The sequence below is a fragment of the Varroa jacobsoni genome, unplaced genomic scaffold, assembly GCF_002532875.2.
Source record: "Varroa jacobsoni isolate VJ856 unplaced genomic scaffold, vjacob_1.0 scaffold_429, whole genome shotgun sequence".
Taxonomy (NCBI): domain Eukaryota; kingdom Metazoa; phylum Arthropoda; class Arachnida; order Mesostigmata; family Varroidae; genus Varroa; species Varroa jacobsoni.
The window spans coordinates 331,574-349,685 of record NW_019213331.1 but is presented as its reverse complement, the minus strand read 5'-3'; the positions used below and the strand labels follow the sequence as shown (position 1 = coordinate 349,685).

Below are 18,112 nucleotides of genomic sequence, written 5' to 3'. Positions count from 1 at the left end.
CACTAGAGCTACGTGCGATATCGTTTTTCAAATGAAGTAAACTCCTGAGAAAAGGCTTTTTTCGTCGACCGGGCCGTTACACCTCACGCTGCAGCTTCGGTTGTTTTAAACGTCGCGTACCTAACCGCGGTCCAGGTTGACAAAGCAATGACAAAAAAATATCGGAACACAAGATATATATGTGTACGTACACACATATATATATGTGTATATTGTTGTTTCAGAAGATCAATAGAAAGTAGCAAGTTTTCGTATAATTTTTGCTGTGTTTGTTTCAGTCAACAAGTGCACCCGCATTTGTCTCTGCGATCTAAAAGCGAGAGCAAAGCGAGCCAATTTCCGACTCAAATGTCCAATGGGCATGGCGATATTAAATGGAACTGAATAAATCACTTACATATCACCAACTTATGTTATGACTATAGAAAATAGAAAAAAGTCTGGCAGTAAAACATAGATTGAATTTTCTGTTATTTTTCCTGCTTTTCTTTGAAGAAATGGGTTGGCTTTTGGACGCCTCTCATTTTGGTGGAGTTTGCTGCTACGGACCGTTTCAGATCGAACTAGTCAGAATTTCTATAGAGAAAATGAAAGAAGCCTGGCATGGAAGAAGACATGATAATAGAAAGACAAGTTCACCAACGGAATTTACGTAATGTATTTCTGCTGCTTCCATATTATTTTTATTATTATTATTATTGTTGTTGTTGTTGTTGTTGTTGTTGTTGTTATTTGCTTGTGCAACAAAGTTACGTAGCTCGCTATCTTAACGGGTCACCCGATGTCAACCTCTTTCTCATCGATTTAATTTGTCCGACTGTCGGCTCACTCTTCACCCTGCCGGTCTTTGTTTCCTCGTGGACTTTGTTACCTCGCTTAGGAGAAATCAAAGGGATCTCTGGGTTACACACGAACCAGACGCTTTCCGCCAAAACGGTAAATTTGAATCGAATAAACATGGAAATAGCTGTCGTATGAAAATAACGTCGTTAATACCAAAGCAATACATAAAATCGTTGCGACGTCAGGGCACACTCTTGTTCATCACACTTTTGGTTACGTTATGAATATAGCAACAATCGGTAACACATATTCGAGTCTTTGCGTAGTCGTCCCATATGCGCGTTCCTGCTTGGTGGCGCTGTGAGCAGTTACAACTAGCCAGTAAAAATAAAAACAAATACAATTACTTGAAACAATGCTCGGTCTTGCACTCAACAGCATTGCGCCGGCAAGACTGCGTCTTCGAAAAGGAAAAATCCTAATCCGAAAAGGAAAAAAATAGTCCAATGTTACGGTAGAGATACGGACACCGCTTGCTGTGAATAGACTCGAAATCATTGTATTACAATAGGTAAATTAGCGAGCCTGCTCTTAAAGTCTGCTCTAAATTTAACTCATAAATACAGGTTACAGAAATGAGCAGTTTCAGCCGTCCGGAAAATCTCGAAGGCGCAAGCGGTACTACCGTGTACATCACCGCATGCGGTGATAACTATAACTTGTTTTCTTTATTATATCACACCGTAGTAAATAAAAGACAGAATAAGAGACATTTATTCTGTTTTAAGCATCTAGTCGCATCTAAGTAAACCGATCTACAATATTTAGAAATACGTCGTCTAAATGCAGATGAAAAAACAGGTTCAAGAAACGTTTCTGTTGTCATTAACGTTATCATTTCTGTTTTATATCATCAATATCAGGCCGTGGTTTCTGACAGCGATCAAGCTGATGCCGTCTGGTATCCCTGAATAAGCTTTTTTTACCAGGCAATACATGCACATAGTCGTGGCTTCGACACTAGGGATCCAGTCCTCTTTTTGATTGGTATAAGCAAATATTGAGCTCTATTCTAAGCTAACTCACAGCATGGTTTTAAATTACTTTCTAAAAAAAAATAAGGTAAGGTCGTGCAGACAACTTGATGATCTGTACAACACAATTATTGTGCTCTTAGAGAGCAAATCCATAACACTACGATGGAAGAGATTTAAATATAAAATTGTCTCAAACACTGACATTTTTCTCGCGTGGCCCAAAGTAAGTTTTCTGAATCAGTTCTTCAAGTTAAGTTCGAAAAAGTCTAGTCGTCATTTGTATATCGCATAACACACACACACACACACAGACGCAAAGGGAGAGAGCGAGAGCAGAATCAGGCTCCTCGTGAGGTCCGATATTAGCTACGACTTGTACACTCAGCTATGTTGCGAGTAGCCTCAGGTTTATTGTTGCCGAAATTATCGGTCCGTGGGAAAATACGAAAGGATCATTAATGACAACCGGCACGTCAAGACAGTATAGTTATCAACCGTTAGCCTGCCCTTTCCCAATTACGTGAACAGCCCTCGCTCAGTGATGACTTGAGCGCCACCTTGTGCGCGGCGGCGTTTTCCTCGGATTCGATGTCGGCGCGAGGCAGGCACTTTCTTGGTAGTCGGCAGTGAATCGACGAAGCCTTGAGGTGCGACGAGGAGCGCCCTCGGTCGCTCGCTTTTGTTCAGCGCGCGCTTGTTTCCGCCGATCCATTAGCTAGCACAATTTATCGTCAAGCGGCCTCCAGCGAATCGCTTTCTCGTGCTTCAAAGCGCAAAACCGCCTTAAATTGTGAACTGCGTTACTTTTTATCGGATATACTTCTCTACCACTATACCTCAGCAGTGTTCGGTCGAACGCAACAGTTAGCCAATGATATAGACAGGCCCTGTGCTTTTTGTCTTCTTGTGACGAAGGTCCCATCTATAGTGAGGTGCTGTCTTGACTTCGCGCACTACGATTTGCCTATCTTCTGAAACCGATTCGCAAAGGACGTGAAGAAGACCCAAGACCTTTAAGGTATGTGGTGTTAAATTTAGCGATATTTTGAATACCTATAGTGTCAGTTTTGCTCCGTTTTCAACTTGTACAGTATACACGTTGAAATGTATGTGTGATGTATTGTACGAAAACACAAGGTGCAAATTAATGCGCCAACTATATTGTAGATGGAGCGCAAACTGCTACCCCGGTATAGACGGAAACCAAACTGAAAATACCGTGGGGTTTCTGGAACCGAAGTTAATAAACAACTGTGACCAGCTTTGCAACAAACGAATGTAATTCTGACTAAAATTTTTTCTAGGTATAAAACTATTATGCTAAATGCGGATCTATGTCCCGCAAGAATTTTACAAAAGAAGTAAATGCTCGATTGATTAACTAGTAGTAAAAATTACGTCTGAAGTCATGGTATACAAATCATAGATTTGCCGTATCAAAAAAAGAGATCTGCTGCTACTGACAAAGTCAGATTTAGCGAGCATGTGTTTCTTTTGGCAAGCAGTTTCTATAGCATTTATAAAATACAACAACAGTAACTCAGCCAGTGACCCCGAATAACTTCGACAATGTTTGTTTTCAACTTGTTTTCGATTGAAGTGTTCATCAGTGTCAGCTTAATGTACAAAAGTTCCACCAGAGCAAAAACCAGCACACCAGGGCTGACAAAATGGATGGGACGAGTTATTATCATAGTATCTGATTTACTGATTATTTATGAACTACGCCGCTACTGAATTTTATGCGATACACCTAAGTGAAAATAGCATACATATATATATATCTAAATTCGGACTTTTGCTCATGTTTTCTCTGTAATACTACTTTCTAGTGTTCGATCTAACTATAAACAAGTATTTTCCAAAAGTGTCATATTTGATGATCGTAATTATTCGATGTAACAGCCACCACTAACAGCTTAAATTGTGGACTGAAACTACCCACTAGATAAATCAAGATATTTTTAATCTGCTAATAACTGCGCATTAAGCTATATTGCTGGGTATTAACTTGTTATTTATAATTGCATACAAAAATTTTGAATTGATAACCAGCCAAAAGTCCTAAAAATACATAGGCTTCAAGGGTGCAAAAAGGCTCAGATGGTCTGGACGACTTAATTGACAACTGAATTTTTCACTCTATTAAATCGAACATCTATTAGAAATCTTTCAGTTTGCCCCATAGAAATCCCCCGCGGATTTTTCAGAAAATGGGTGAGGATTGTCAATGATGTAGACCACCGATTTGAAGGCAAGAAGGAAAATCCTCTAAATCAAAGGAATTGTATAATAAATTGCAAACACAGAGGATTATTTTCCACTATAGCGACTTGAATGTTTTGTTCTAGGAACGCTAAATATCGTCTAGTACTGAGAATGTCGGATAAACGCATGCCCCTAACGACAGTCAACCTACCAAAATATATTGCCATTTAGGCGCCCTGCCGTGTACATACACACACACACACACACACAGAGAGAGAGAGAGAGAGAGAGATTTGATATATATATATATAGGCATAATTTAAGCTCTTGGTTATCGAAAAAGTAATGGATCAAAAGACTGAAATAGATGTTAGTTTCGGAACACGCAAAAAACTAATTTCTCTCGATTTTTACCGTATAGCTAGACGTACATGTAGTCCGGTGAAAAACGATTATTTTTTCTGTTCCGTTCGATGCCCCGCCACTTGTTGTCAGTAAATGTCAGAACTGATTGTTTGGCCAGGTGGCAATAATTCATAATGCACGATTGTTTTCCAGCCCCTCCATACATATGGCATAGCGTTGTTTGTCATTAGTGTAGGCTTTGCCATTATAGAGTACATTTTTTTTTTTTTTTTTTACACATTCTTGTCGTATGTGATCCATTTCCCATTACCCGCTATCAACCGTGAATTCTCGAGCGATAAGGCTATTTTTGGACAGACATTTTGTTTTTCTGACAGCGCATATCGACTATAAACAGCCCAATATTTTTATGGGCCTAAGGAGCATTTCTGCCTTTATTGTAAAACTGCGAATTTTTGCTAAAATGTCGCCCATGTTCAAGGTTCTTTATCTTAAGTTTGAACAAAAGCAGTTCGACCAGCTTCGGACAGAAACGTCTACCACTATTAAATTTCAGATCCAGATTTCGACCTGACACAGTTCATACTAATGATAAGTTAAGTGAGTTTATCGCTATCTAGCTGGAAAATGGGTCAATACTTCGACGACCCAATATTATATTACATTATTGCCACTGAGATAATATAGCCGGGCATCGCTTTGTAAAGCGGTATAGTAGTTGTGAATGAGTAGGTAACGCCTTTAGCTTCATGAACAAAAGCGTACGCCATGAGCCATGTTGTTTGTCCAAATTACAGGAGTAGAAGGTTATGTTACGATACCATACTATTACATCACCATGCTGTCGCTTGGCTCGTTGGCTGGGGTAATCCCTTTGATATGCTTTTTACGTCAGTTGACGTCTGTATTTGCTTATTCGTTCCTTAGTAGTCAGATGATTGGTTTTTTTTTTTCTAAAAGGAATGATGTGGTCCATAGAAGATGCGAGCGCCAGTCTCAACAGGAACACAGCAGGTACGCGTATAGTGGCCGTTACAAGATCCCAACCCGTTCCTCGTATTTGACACTGCCGTTCTAGCCGTTTTCCGAGCAAAGGCTTGCGCCGAAACGGGGTATATCCTCACCGTGATGCTAAGCGTGACAAATGTATCGTACACAAACATACACTGATATTATGGCGCCTATTTACTGGATGCGAACCGACACGATGCAGTGCTCTGATATCTGCCGATAAATATCCTGTGTTTACGATTGACTATATATAGAGTGTAGCTTAAGTTGCAGGACTTCACTTGAAGCTATAAGAACATGGACAACTTAGAAACTCCTGATTTTCATTTCGAATAGGTGAAATTGTAGCCAGATTCAATATCAACCTTGTACCATGTGTAAAATGGAACCGCATCAGTGTACTAATGCGTCCACTAGTTGCGATTTGAATTAAGGGGGTGTATTAGCTGTTTTTTTTTTTTTTTTTTTTTTTTCTATCTTATAAACGTTAAGGTCAAATAGAATCGTCCGCTTTCTAACAGGCTCGACTTTATCACTGACTTGATTTTGCCATGCATAGAAACCGTGTCACTATCAGCTTGTGAAATTAGATTTTCTATGAAATATACCATTCGCATATTATCGAGAGCCAATTTATGATATGCTGTCAGTATACCGGAACGGCACATGGTAAGAACTTACTTAGGATAGGTAGAATATTTTCTTGGTGTTCTTTATTGAGAAAACGGGTCGTCACTCCTCAAGTGGGCAGACCAATTGGAACAATGTAATAATATACGTCTCGCCGAATCACTTGATCGATTCATTTAACCCAGCTGAATGAATTTTCACTTAAAATTTACGCAAAAGGCACATACATCGTTAAATAAAGATGGCTTGTACTTATTCGGAAAGCCATGCGCAAGTTCGGTGTGTCTGTGTTATATTATTTTCTAGAAATAGTTGACGGGAAAGCAGCTATAACGTGGGGTCTGCTGCGCTTTCGGAAAGCATTCATCCATCCTGTTACCCATCTGTGCACCTAATGCTACACTTTCAAACACTATCTTATGCTCGTTAAGAAGTCGTCTGTGTAATGAGACAACGCTGGTTCGACGTCCGGTTCCAGGTTGCTCGCACTAGGTCAGTAATGCACGTTTAGGGCAGAGGGCATTGAAGCAATGGCGGCAGGAGCGATAACAGCATCTGCCGCGGCAGTAGAAAGGGTGGCGATGACTTTGCACTTCGTTTTTCTGACTGGTCCGTTTGTACTTTCAGCGTTCATGGTGATGGACATGCTGCGTTTCCTTACATAACTGGCGAGTGAGTATTCTTTGTGGTAGGTGGAATGGGAATGCTCTTGAGTCACTTGCTGGCTTAGTTTTTGTTGACTGGTTTGTTGTCATCGGCCAATTCACCACAGCCACCGAGAGACCGCTGATGGTCGATATGGGTCAGCGGGCCAAGAGGAGTTGTTGTCCGTTAGCTTCTAGGCAAAACGATAGAGGGATAGGGTGGTTGTGGTGGCTCTCAGATAGTTCTATCAGAGCAGAAAGAGCAGAGGGATCAGCTGTAAATAGACGAACTTGAAGCTAACTGAAAAACAACGTTAACTTCATCATCATCGTGCCCTCGTTGGTTTGGCGTCGGTCGACACGATTGCTGCTCACGGCTGGGAGTCAGCGACGCGATGCTGCAGGGACTTTTGAAGTTCGTGCTTATTGTCCAGTGAAGTAGTGGCGTTGTTCCCAACGCCACAGCCGCTTCTGCTGTTGCTAGCTTTGCTGTTGCTTCGCGCTAGTTGCTAGCGCGAACTACTTTCACACGACGATTGGAGAACAATATATACACAATAAGTCAGAGATATCTACTTGTCCGTCATTTCTGAGTTAATTGTAGATGAAAAATTATATCCCTGTCCCTTAAGTCGAAACAATTCGATGAAAAATCGAATAATGCAACAGCATAAACTGCTTAAACCATGAACAACGAACTTATTACTAAGAGTAGAGAGGTCCAATTATGGCTCTCAGCAAAGACAAAGCTCTCAGTTTATAGAAAAAAAAAACACGCCTCAATTGAGACACTTACATCTCTATCGGGTCGTAATCTGTATCTAATAGCTAACCATTTTTTACTATCTAGATCTTAATGGTATAGCTTGAGAGCTCATCTTCTAATCTATTGAACAGTATTGCACTATATCATTGATGTCGAGCTATGCTCGAGGTAAACAAAGAACGCAAAAATATGTATGTTTTTAAACTGTTGCTTTCATGTTTGGTGTTATTCGTACCTCTTCCATTCAAATAGATATTGAGTCAATTTTCATTTAAGCCAATCATAGGCTAAACATATTTAGATTATAGCCGGTAAGATGAGGCGCTGAAAGCGATCTTGAACATAGTGGTGGTGGACGTTTTAGCTAGTGTCTGATCGTTCCCTTCGTACATCCTTCATGTCCGGTATTGCCTTTGCCTTGAGGTGTTGTTATATGTGAATTTCCTGCCTATTTGTATGTGTAATAGGATAGGATCAATTTTAACAAGAATATAGAATTTGTTGTAGGCAATCGGTTACAATGTGACGCCGGTGTCGTCATGACGATGTGCCTATGTTACGCGAGCATTATCCAACCTGTCGCGGTAATTTTCGCTAGTCGTTCGCTCGATGCACGTCACTGTCGATTCAGCACGTGTGTACATAGCGATGGCGAATCTCATCCATGCATGAGACCAGAGCACAGGGCACAGACAAACCAGAAAGTTCCTATTGACGCTATGAACAAATGAGTAACCGGCTGGATACATACACACTCGTTGGTCTTTCAGTGAACGGTTGCAGATTGACTGCACGACGTCGGTTTGGCCTCACGATCTTCTGCATTATTATTATCATCATGATTCGAAGGTCGTCTTGAAGATTCGGCCTTTCGACGTTCGTCTGTGAGCCGGCTTCGTACGTCGTTGTCCATCGCTGAGGTAGCATTGAAATACGGCGCGTTCATAGTCTACTTGCAGTAGCTGTAGCGTCTCTTCCAGCTACCATCGTTACTATCACCAGCATAGCTAGCGTTCCTGATTACCTCCTCTGCCGGAGTGCCTGTTTTTGTGGTGCGCTCACGTCCGGTTGACTACTCAATTTTCGACCGCCAGCTAATCAGCTATGTATGTGCGTTTGACAAATTCCAGCAACACCAAATAATGAGAGATATGTGCGATCAGGCTGTTTTTTTTTTTTACCCTACGCTACATATCTTTATCTATAATGCACAAGATGCCACATATTCGATGTACGTCCTGACAGGCTGAGCTGAGCTGAGCTGAGCTGAGCTCTACTAATATTCACCATATGCGCAAGCGTTGCCGAATGCTTATTTGGAAACCGTCTAACGAGTGACTGAACTTTAACCGAATGCGGTGGAAGTATAGAACATTTTTTCTTTACGTCTTACATTTGTTTAGGTAAAGTAGCAATGAGCATTCTCGTAGGTACAATCAAGCTATGCCACTTCAATCGACGAAGGATTCACCGCGAGGACGTTGAAAGCACTTCAAGCGGTCCATTATTTAGCTGATCATGCTTAGCCGTCGTGGTGTTACTTTTTGGCCGTAAGGCAGGCGTTCTCGATTAATTTAGAGGAGCACATAAGTAATAATAAAAATAAGGTAAAAGTGAGGCGCCGAAGTTTCTAGATTTGACATAACGTTTATTGGCGCACGTTTGTTGCTGACTGAATCGACAACATTTGAGTGGGCATTTATTGGCTTTAGATATTTCTTTTTCGTAACAACTTCATTAGCAATATTGCCCGTGGCACGATGGGCGTGCGAATTCGTTATTGCTCAAATATACTAATGTCCTAATTATCCAAGGCTAAATATCTTCTAGGTCCGAGAAGAGAAACTTGTCTTCTGTTTCTGCACATTATAGTTCTTTTTCTATAGCAGTATTAAGCGGCAATATTCTATTTTTCATTGATTTGATCAACGCCAACACGGTCATAAACCCAAGCTATTTTATACATAATGTGATAGCAATGCGAATTTTACTCTCTGTTAATTTAATATACGTATACCGGCCTATTTAGCTCTAGCTCCACGTTCGAGCTGTTTCGGCCAGCGGAGACAGCTGATGTCATAGAAATCTATTTTGATCAAAGACGGATCTCGCCGTTCGATAGATATTGATTGGCCTTAATCTAGAGCAGTTTATAAGTGAGAATTTCTTTTTGATGTAATTATTCGTTCGTATTTTCTCGGCCTGTGGACAACTACGTGCTGGTACCAGAAAGATCCCACCGCTCGATTGGCTATATAAGCATACAACATCGCTCAAGCTTAGCAAAGTGTTTCCATCGACCTAGCCCGGGCAGCTTTTTCTGCTAAAAAGCAGCCACCACCCGGTTAGAACCTGCGAAATCTGAAGGGTACTGAGTGATAGCTGCCATTGTCTTTACTGTTCACAGGTAAACTTTTGTAAAACATTACGAATAGTCTGCAGCTCTTGCAGAAATCCAATAGAGCCGTTTTATTAAAATAGTTGTCAAAGTTTCGGCCCCACTGTGGCTAAAAGTTGCAACTTAAGTTCTCCTGTTCCCACATCGGAGTGCAACAAAAACCAAAACCGTTTTTGCCGTTCGGATTCATCTGTAGAGTTGAGATGAGCTATCCTCCGTAGCTTCGACAACGTCTTACAGAAGTAGTGATATGGATTAGTCACATGATGCACGAGATAAGATGGCTGGTCAAACCGATGGCGGGATTCTGATGATATTTATTGATCGGCACTCCTTGACGCCTAATGTACTCTTGATCAGTACCTAGATCATCCACTATATTAGACGATGCGGGATTTTCTCACGTACCAGATGATCGTCTCTAACAAAAACAACGTGGCTTCTTACACAAGTTTCTGACGATAATCGGCAACGGGCATTATTTTTTCAAGGTCAGTGTCACTAAAAGTGAAAGGAGCACTTTATGGCAGCTTTTGATCTCGGCCAATATGTCTAGCGAAGCGTGTATGTATATGTGTGTATGTATATCGTGCACCTCGTACAGCTGTATCTATAGAAATCAAATAAAAGGCAATTTGTCTCGGTTAGTATGGATTTGAACGTAGAGTATAAGTGTGTAGCTGCTGAAGGCAATGTATGAACGGGCCCTGGTCGCTGGTACGGTTGGCGTCACTGCAGATGGCAGTCACTCTCTTAAAACGACGGAAGAAACCGGCTTCATTACAAATAATAATAATATGAAAATCGTTAACTGATAACAGTAAAGACTTTTCCAGTTTTGATTAATCGCCAGACTGCGTGGGCTTATTCTACCGTTATTTATTTCGATCTGAATGATGAGATTGATTGAGCTGATGATTTGGTCGGCTTAATCAGATCAATAGCGCACTATACGACCTCGGAAAAAGACGGCGTCTGGCATCGCATTGTTAGTTTGTCTGTGTCTATCTATGGGGTGCACGTGAATGGAAACGTTGTTGCTTTTTCTTGTGGCTTTCATTCGTTTTTATCACACTGCTCATGATCTGATCGTTGCAATGCGACCAGCCAATGATCGGCTACTCTACGGTTTTTAATGGTGGCGGTGATAATTATGAAGAACGGCTTTGTTCCAGCGGAACGGCAGGCTGACTTTCTTAACCGCCAGTCGCCAACCGCTGGTCCATCCGGCCTTAGTAGCAGTAGTGTTTAGCTTTTCATAGCCGAAACATACGCGTTCTTTCTCTTACTAGGACACCAGGTCTATGTTATCATTGGCTGTAGGGAAGATCCACACATTATGGTGAGTGTCTGTTTGGTCGCCTGCGACGATCTGCTGATGGTACCGATGGGTCTCCTGTTGCTCGATCCCTGACAGTAACGACGGATCGTGCAGCGCCGACGCGGTAATCTCGTCTGTCGGGATCGCGGGGACTTGTTCCCATATGCGCGAGAAATGATTCTGGCGGTCGTTGTGCTGTGGTCCTACATTGAACAACGTTCCGCAAAATCGAAACATTTATGAGCGTACCATATCCGCTGCTCTGGTGTTCACTTACTATAATTACATAATTGTCAAAAATTCCTATATACTTTCTCAGATACTGATTTAGTTTAATTGGAGCACTTTAGTGGTAAAGGTTAACGCGTTGGCTTCATACAACGTTTCCAATTGTTCGAAGACTAAACAGTTGATCCCCGATGACCTATTGGACGACGTTGCCGAAATTTGAACCCATGCGCTTTTCTGGCTCACAGGTCACTTCGGATTATTCGTACTATGAAGTCCTATCAATGTACATAGAACAGGAAGAAAAGATTTTGTACTTAGGAAACACCTCGCCTAATCCATTAAATCCGTTTGCATCTATGAAACCTTGTTCTGTCTCTGTAACTAATGTAAAGGGGTTAGCTAACAGGGATTTGAAGTCAGACAATTCTACAACTGAGCAAACAAGAACGTCCTGTGAATCAGACTTCTGATCGTCTAAAGCAGAAATCCTTTTTGGGGCAGTTTACGATGATGGTTCCAGGTCATTGCTGAGAGGGTATCCGAGTTCAACATAAGCAAGGTATCAGTTTTGGATTTGTGTGACATCGTTATTTATCCCTAACTGTTTCCCTTTCTAACTATTATCTCTCTACTTTTAGATCTTTTGAATGTGAAGATTCAAATCAGTTGCTGTAACGCACATGATGAGGAGAAAGCGAGACAGATGCAGCGACGTCAATGTAGCGATGACAGAAGGAAAAGGTCCAAGAAAAAAAGAAGGTAAAACAGTGCTGACGGTTACAGTCTCTGCAGAATCTCTGGGTGGGGTTCGAAATTTAGGCTGTACTTCATTGCTTTTGCCTTACTGCGATCGAGGCTGCTGGGCTGTTGCTGCTCCTGCGTTGGGGTTGTGCTATCATCCTAGCCGGCGATCGCAACTGTGATATCCCGCTCGCTCACTTTCGCGTTCGCCTGGTCGTCCGCCGTAAGAGGTCGTTGTCAGGGCGGCAGAGTTGCGGCCGTTATTCCCGTAGCTGTTGGTGCCGCTATTGCTGACTACCAACGGATTTTCACACGTTTGAGCGCCAAATAGAGTCCTCCTCATTCTCCTCCGCCTCCTTCTCCTTCTCCTCCTCCTCGTCCTTCTTGATTTTTCGTCTTCGCCATTCTTTCTACTGCGTTACTAAGCTAACGGCAACTTGGCCATGCTGTGACAACACCAGCAGCAGCAGAACAAAACCAACAAAAAAATTTTTCGGAGACATCTACGATTCAATGGAAGTTTTCTTTGGTCAAACCGACTTTGCTGTCCGAGCGGACGATGCCGGCAAGCCGTTGTCCGATGACTCTGGCGCTAGCACCGTCACCGTAGCTGCTGCCACCATCATGGTCCTATACAGCTCGGGAGAAAAGAAGTAAAGCTTCAACGGGCCGAATGGACACATCGTCCCCATCATACCGCGACGTAACACAAGCGGTACTTCACGCTATTCGCATTTGCTTACTGCCTGGCTTGCTACGACGAGAATAGCGCTAGTCGCAGTTGTATTATTATTATTTATTATCGTGACGATGGCGTGGAAGGCAGCTTCAGTCCTCGGAGGCACGAGCGAAGCGCAGCAGACGCAGCCTCAATAACTAACGGTAGTCGTCGCCATCATTGCTGACGCGTTGTTATCATGTCATTGTCATTGGTATTACGTAACGATCAGCATAACTAGAAAATGGCGCTATCAAGAGCATGAGAAGCGTAGCTATGTATCAGTTCGATACTGCACCACAGGACACTTTTTTCAAGGTAATAAATTAACGAAAAATTACAGAAGAAAAGAATATCATAAATTTTCAACATACACTGAGCAACATTAGCTCATCTTCGTCGTATATTGGTCTAGCATGCACCAGACACGGCTTCGTGGTTGAAAATAAAATAGATTGCATCTGATCCCGTGCTCAAAGAGCGAAGGAAACGTAATGTGTTATGGAAAATTCAGGCGTTTTTTTTCTTTTTTTTTTTTTTTATCATTATTGGCATTATTACGACAGGCTTGTACCACCACAGGCGTCGCTGTATAAGTGGGCGGGGGAGGAGATCTGTTGAAATAGAAAGTGACTCATTCACACTTAGACCTATTTCTGCTATTCGGGAAGGCCAGAGGATGAGATCTGGGAGCTCAGTTGTAGGTGTAGTAATTGTGGTAGCACTAAAAAGAGAGTCTGATGGAATGCCTAGTGATGGTACCGGACGGACACTTGAAACATTTGCTTTAGTCAAACCAGAGCGTCGACGACAGGAAGCTGAGAACGTACGTGTTTTTTACATTTACATTTATCGCCATGTTCAGAAGTATATCTTGCCCAATACGATGCTATATTTATTTATTTTCTAACTCTGCTTAAAAGGGATGTATTTCCTCAATTCTGTAAGTCGCTATTATTAAAATTCGTTAAATTGCCGACTTGTGCTTAATTTGACTCGCTAATTGTTTGTAGCTGTCAGACCAAAATCTCCGCAAATGGGAGATGTTTATTGTTCAATATTCTACATGAAAATGTCTCCGCCGGAAGACGCCCTACATTTGACAAGACGACGGCCATTTTTTTGGGATCTGATGAACAGAAAACGTATGGAGTAACGAGCGAACTGTTGCAACGAAAGCCGGTGCTCTAAAAACAGGATTCCCGTTTCTAAATCATAATAAGTAGATGTCTTCACGTGAGCGATGAAATCAAATGGCAATCTTCTGAGGGATAGCCACGGTACTACAAACTGGTAGAAAAACGCGTCTAACTGGTAAATAAAAATGCGTTAGTCTATCATTTCGAGCCGACATAAATTTTCTAGTCTGAGCGTTCACTATCGTTGTCATTGTTTGTTAGTTCTGACTGCAGGTGCATGTTTATACTATCTATGGACTGCTAAAGGCCGGTCTAATTGATATGTTACCTATTTTTTTTTTTCTCTTAGAGCCTAAAACACGCGCTGAACTCCCCATAGTTTGCTATATAGACATGTAAACAGATGTAATAGGTTTACCTCTGAGGGTAGTGATTAACTGTAGTCATAGCGCATAAAGCAATGAAGAACCATGATGCCCTTAACGTTAAACTCATTGAATAAGATTACGTCGGCCGTGCTTCAATTGGCCCTGCTATAGCCACAAATGGTGGTTAATTGAATGGCGGGTCTATATGATACGGATAAGACAGGGTCCGATCGAGACAGGTAGCTCTTGCGTGGCGCGCCATGAAACTCGCTTAATCTGTCAGATTGAACAGACAGTTCTATTAGACACTTTTTTTTTTTATCGCTTGCTTGTTTCGACGAATGCGACACTGTTTGCCTTTTTGTCTATAGCGTTTTTCGTTGCTGCGTTACGGAGAAGGGTAGATCTGATGTTACATCGTCGGCCAATAATGATAAGAGCCTTCAATATAATGCTCACAATAATAATAATAAACAGCAGAGTGGTAACACTAACAATAATAACAAACAAAATTATTGTAACTTTGAATAGCAGTTCAATAAGAAACAGCAGGAGGAGCAAATACCTTTGCAGACCCGATGGGAGCTAGTGACAAATAAACGGGCTCTACTACGTCCCAACCGCTGCGGGCTTCGACTTCGGCCGCCGTTGTCGTCGCCGCTAATTGTGATGATGCTGATTACGACGCTGATGCTGGTGGTGCCACTGGCCGGCATCATCGAGGCGATAGGGGTAGCGCTGCTGATTTTAGTAATACTGCCTAGGCGAAGGATGTAGAATGAAACGAAGAAGAAAAATGAAGACCACGAAGAGATCAGCAGTTGGCGCATCGTCGTGGCCGCTAATAACTGGTCGATACCTTTGCGTTACTACCACTGCAGCTGCTGCTGGTGGTGGCGGCCGTCGCAGAGGCGGCAGTAGCAGCAGCAGGCCTGTTTAGAATGACGCGGCAGAGCGAAAGAGACTGCTGATGCTGCTGCTGCTGCTACCGCCATTGCTACCAGCGGCACCAAGGGCTACAACGTAAAGAAGAAGCGATGATGCTGCGCTGTTATGCCATGGCTGCACAAGGCGCTGTTGCGGCCTCAAACGTTTTTCGGCCTCGTCTTGCCCAAAAACGGCCTCAACAACGCTAGAACGACAACGACGCTACCGGCAGAAGCAGATACGGCAGGTTACTGACACCGCTGCCTATCACAGGCAGCGAAGCGTTCTTACTATCACTGCTACTCGTATGTAGTACTGCTAATAGCCAGTCATAGACAGATTAGGGTGTTGACTGACTAGTAAAGTATAGGAGCATTTGCTTCGTAAATCACAATACGGGTGATTATGCTGATGACGGTGACAGCAAATCTTGCGACGGTAATTGTGATGATAACGTATGTTGCAGGTTGTGTTTTGCGACTCCGGCCTGGGGCGGCCTCCGCCATTGAAAGCTAAGTTAAGTACAACCGACAATAATAGTATGTGCAATTATTTCTGTTCAACGACAATAGTATGGTCGTCCATTAGATGTTATGGCTACGGAAAAAGCAGTATCGGATAGATAAGGTCCGGAAATAATTGTGTCTGCATGAAAACACTGGAAACGAACGCGGGTGAAGATGCTGCTAGGGGCCGACAAGGGCGGGCCAAAATGCATCGATTATTCGTCGTTGTTGCTGAACGTCACCAATATTTTGGGGGGCAAAACGTATTTCTACATCTTTACATCGGTCTTTTTCAACGTTATTAACCTTCTGTGCAGAGAGTCGAAGGTATTTTGTTTTCGTCGTGTTAATCACGTGCGTACGTTAACAGAATTTATGACTAATCAAATTATCTAGCGGCGGCCGGAAGATTTTCTTCTAGTCTTAACTGTTCGTTGGTTACAGGAGGCCTCGTTCAACTGTAGAAGATAGCATTATCGGCCGCGTGACTCCCAGTGCTCAAATCGACTAGAAATAATGAAATGATAGCTGATTGTTTTTCTCCTCGATCGCTTATACAGGACGACGCGAACGTTTCGTCTACTGCAACGCTGACATTACTGACAATTGCCTGGTTTTCGTCTGTATTGTTATAATAAAAATAGCTTAAAACAACCAGTTATGAAAGCTTCAAGGACTCTTCGTGGTTGGCCAATGCGGCTCGCGGCATAATAAAAACTGTTACGTTAAGAAAGTAATTGATTGACTTATTGAATGGTTGGTTATCTGAGTAGAAACAGATTGTTCCTTTTGCGACACTATATCAGTAATGGATCATTGCAGCCCTTTATCGACACAGCGTTCGGTACGTATAATCCTGGTCAGTTTTGAAACGTATTCGAGCTTCAATAGTATTCAAAGAACTTTTTGCGGAATTCTAGACGTACAACCAACTACGTGTGTTGCCTAATTACCCTTGGCTTGCCCTCGCGCGTAAACGTAGCTAGGCCTAACTTAAATACCACTTAGATGTTGTCTTATAATATGGGTAGATCACCCTTAACGTCAAAGCAACGCTACGACAGCCGCCTTAGTACTAATGGCAAACTTTGAACTGTTCCTGACAGGCCATGTTTGTGTGGTCGAAGGAGTTGTTGTTGTCGTCATCGCCCTTTCCTCCTCACGTAATTACGCCGGGTGCGAATTTTAGCAGGTTCTTATCTCCATTCCCACCATTAACACCGATATAAATAGTGTCACACTTTGATTGATGTACTCGGTCGTATAAGACACACTGAGCGTTCGTTGTCATCCTGCCGCCGACGCTGCGGTATCACGCGAGACTGGTTCCGATGGTCGCTTAGTTGTTCCTCGAATGACGTTTGAAATTGAAAGCATCAAGAAGAGTCAAAACCTATAGATGCAACGAATACTGCCGCTGGCATGACATTTAAGTACTTAGAACAGTGTAAATAACTGTAAAAGTACAACTGTCATCCTCCATCCAGAGTGGGCTGATAAGACACGCCACAGTAATAGAGGGTGGATTGGAAATGTTGTTCCAGCTTGATTCACGGCGTCGGTTGATTTCAAGCGGCGGTCACCAGGCTTTCGTTCGTTTCTTTAGTTCGAACAATGAACGCTTCGGGTGGGGCGGCGGGTTTTGCGGATGGCCCCGCTACCCAAGACGGCTATCGTCAGTAGTTTTTTTCGTTATTATTAATGATAGTTTTTAATAGACGTGACTTGATTCAATATAGAGCGACCTTGATTGAGATTCGGTCATCGTGCCCACGCTATTAGGGAGTCGTACAGACATTTCTGCTGAAAAGTCCATATCGCCTCGTGAAGAGTGGCAATCCTTCTGGTAAGAACAACATAGAATTACGGTAATACCTCGTTTGTTGTCCTTGGTGCTTTTGCTCTTTCTAATCCCCATAATTTAGCTGAAGAGGACGCGAAACGTAGAGCTGTTAAATAAAAGAAGAAAAAAATTGGTGGGACAGTCGTAAAGGATCCAGCTGGCTGGACACTAGTCACACACGATGGGGGTTCGATTTGCTGTTTGCATCACCGGAGTAACGCCATTAAAATGACGTTGGCTGATGGGTCAATCATCTTTTTCACGAAGGGCCGGTATCTCGCGATTAGCACCGCCGCGTACATTAAGACGAGCGACCATTACTTTCGTAAAATTAGTTTTTATCCTCGAAGGTGGCTATAATCGAGTCCAACAGTCGTTACCTCTGCCCAATAGTTGGTGACGTCTAGTGCGGCTATACTGAAATTGTACACGAACCTTGGCATATTGGTTTTTTCAGATTGAGCTCTGATTCACA

The 18,112-nt window shown here is 42.5% G+C and overlaps 1 protein-coding gene and 1 long non-coding RNA gene across 2 annotated transcripts in view; both read left to right on the top strand.

The window, feature by feature from the left end:
- The window catches only part of LOC111260332 (cuticlin-1), a 75,194-nt gene that overhangs the window by 21,898 nt on the left and 35,184 nt on the right, over positions 1–18,112 (top strand). The gene's annotated exons all lie outside the window — the stretch shown is intronic.
- On the top strand, positions 1,774–16,527 carry LOC147753515 (uncharacterized). The gene is made up of 2 exons (XR_015311016.1): positions 1,774–2,838; positions 16,239–16,527. It is a non-coding gene; the product is annotated as an uncharacterized LOC147753515 (long non-coding RNA).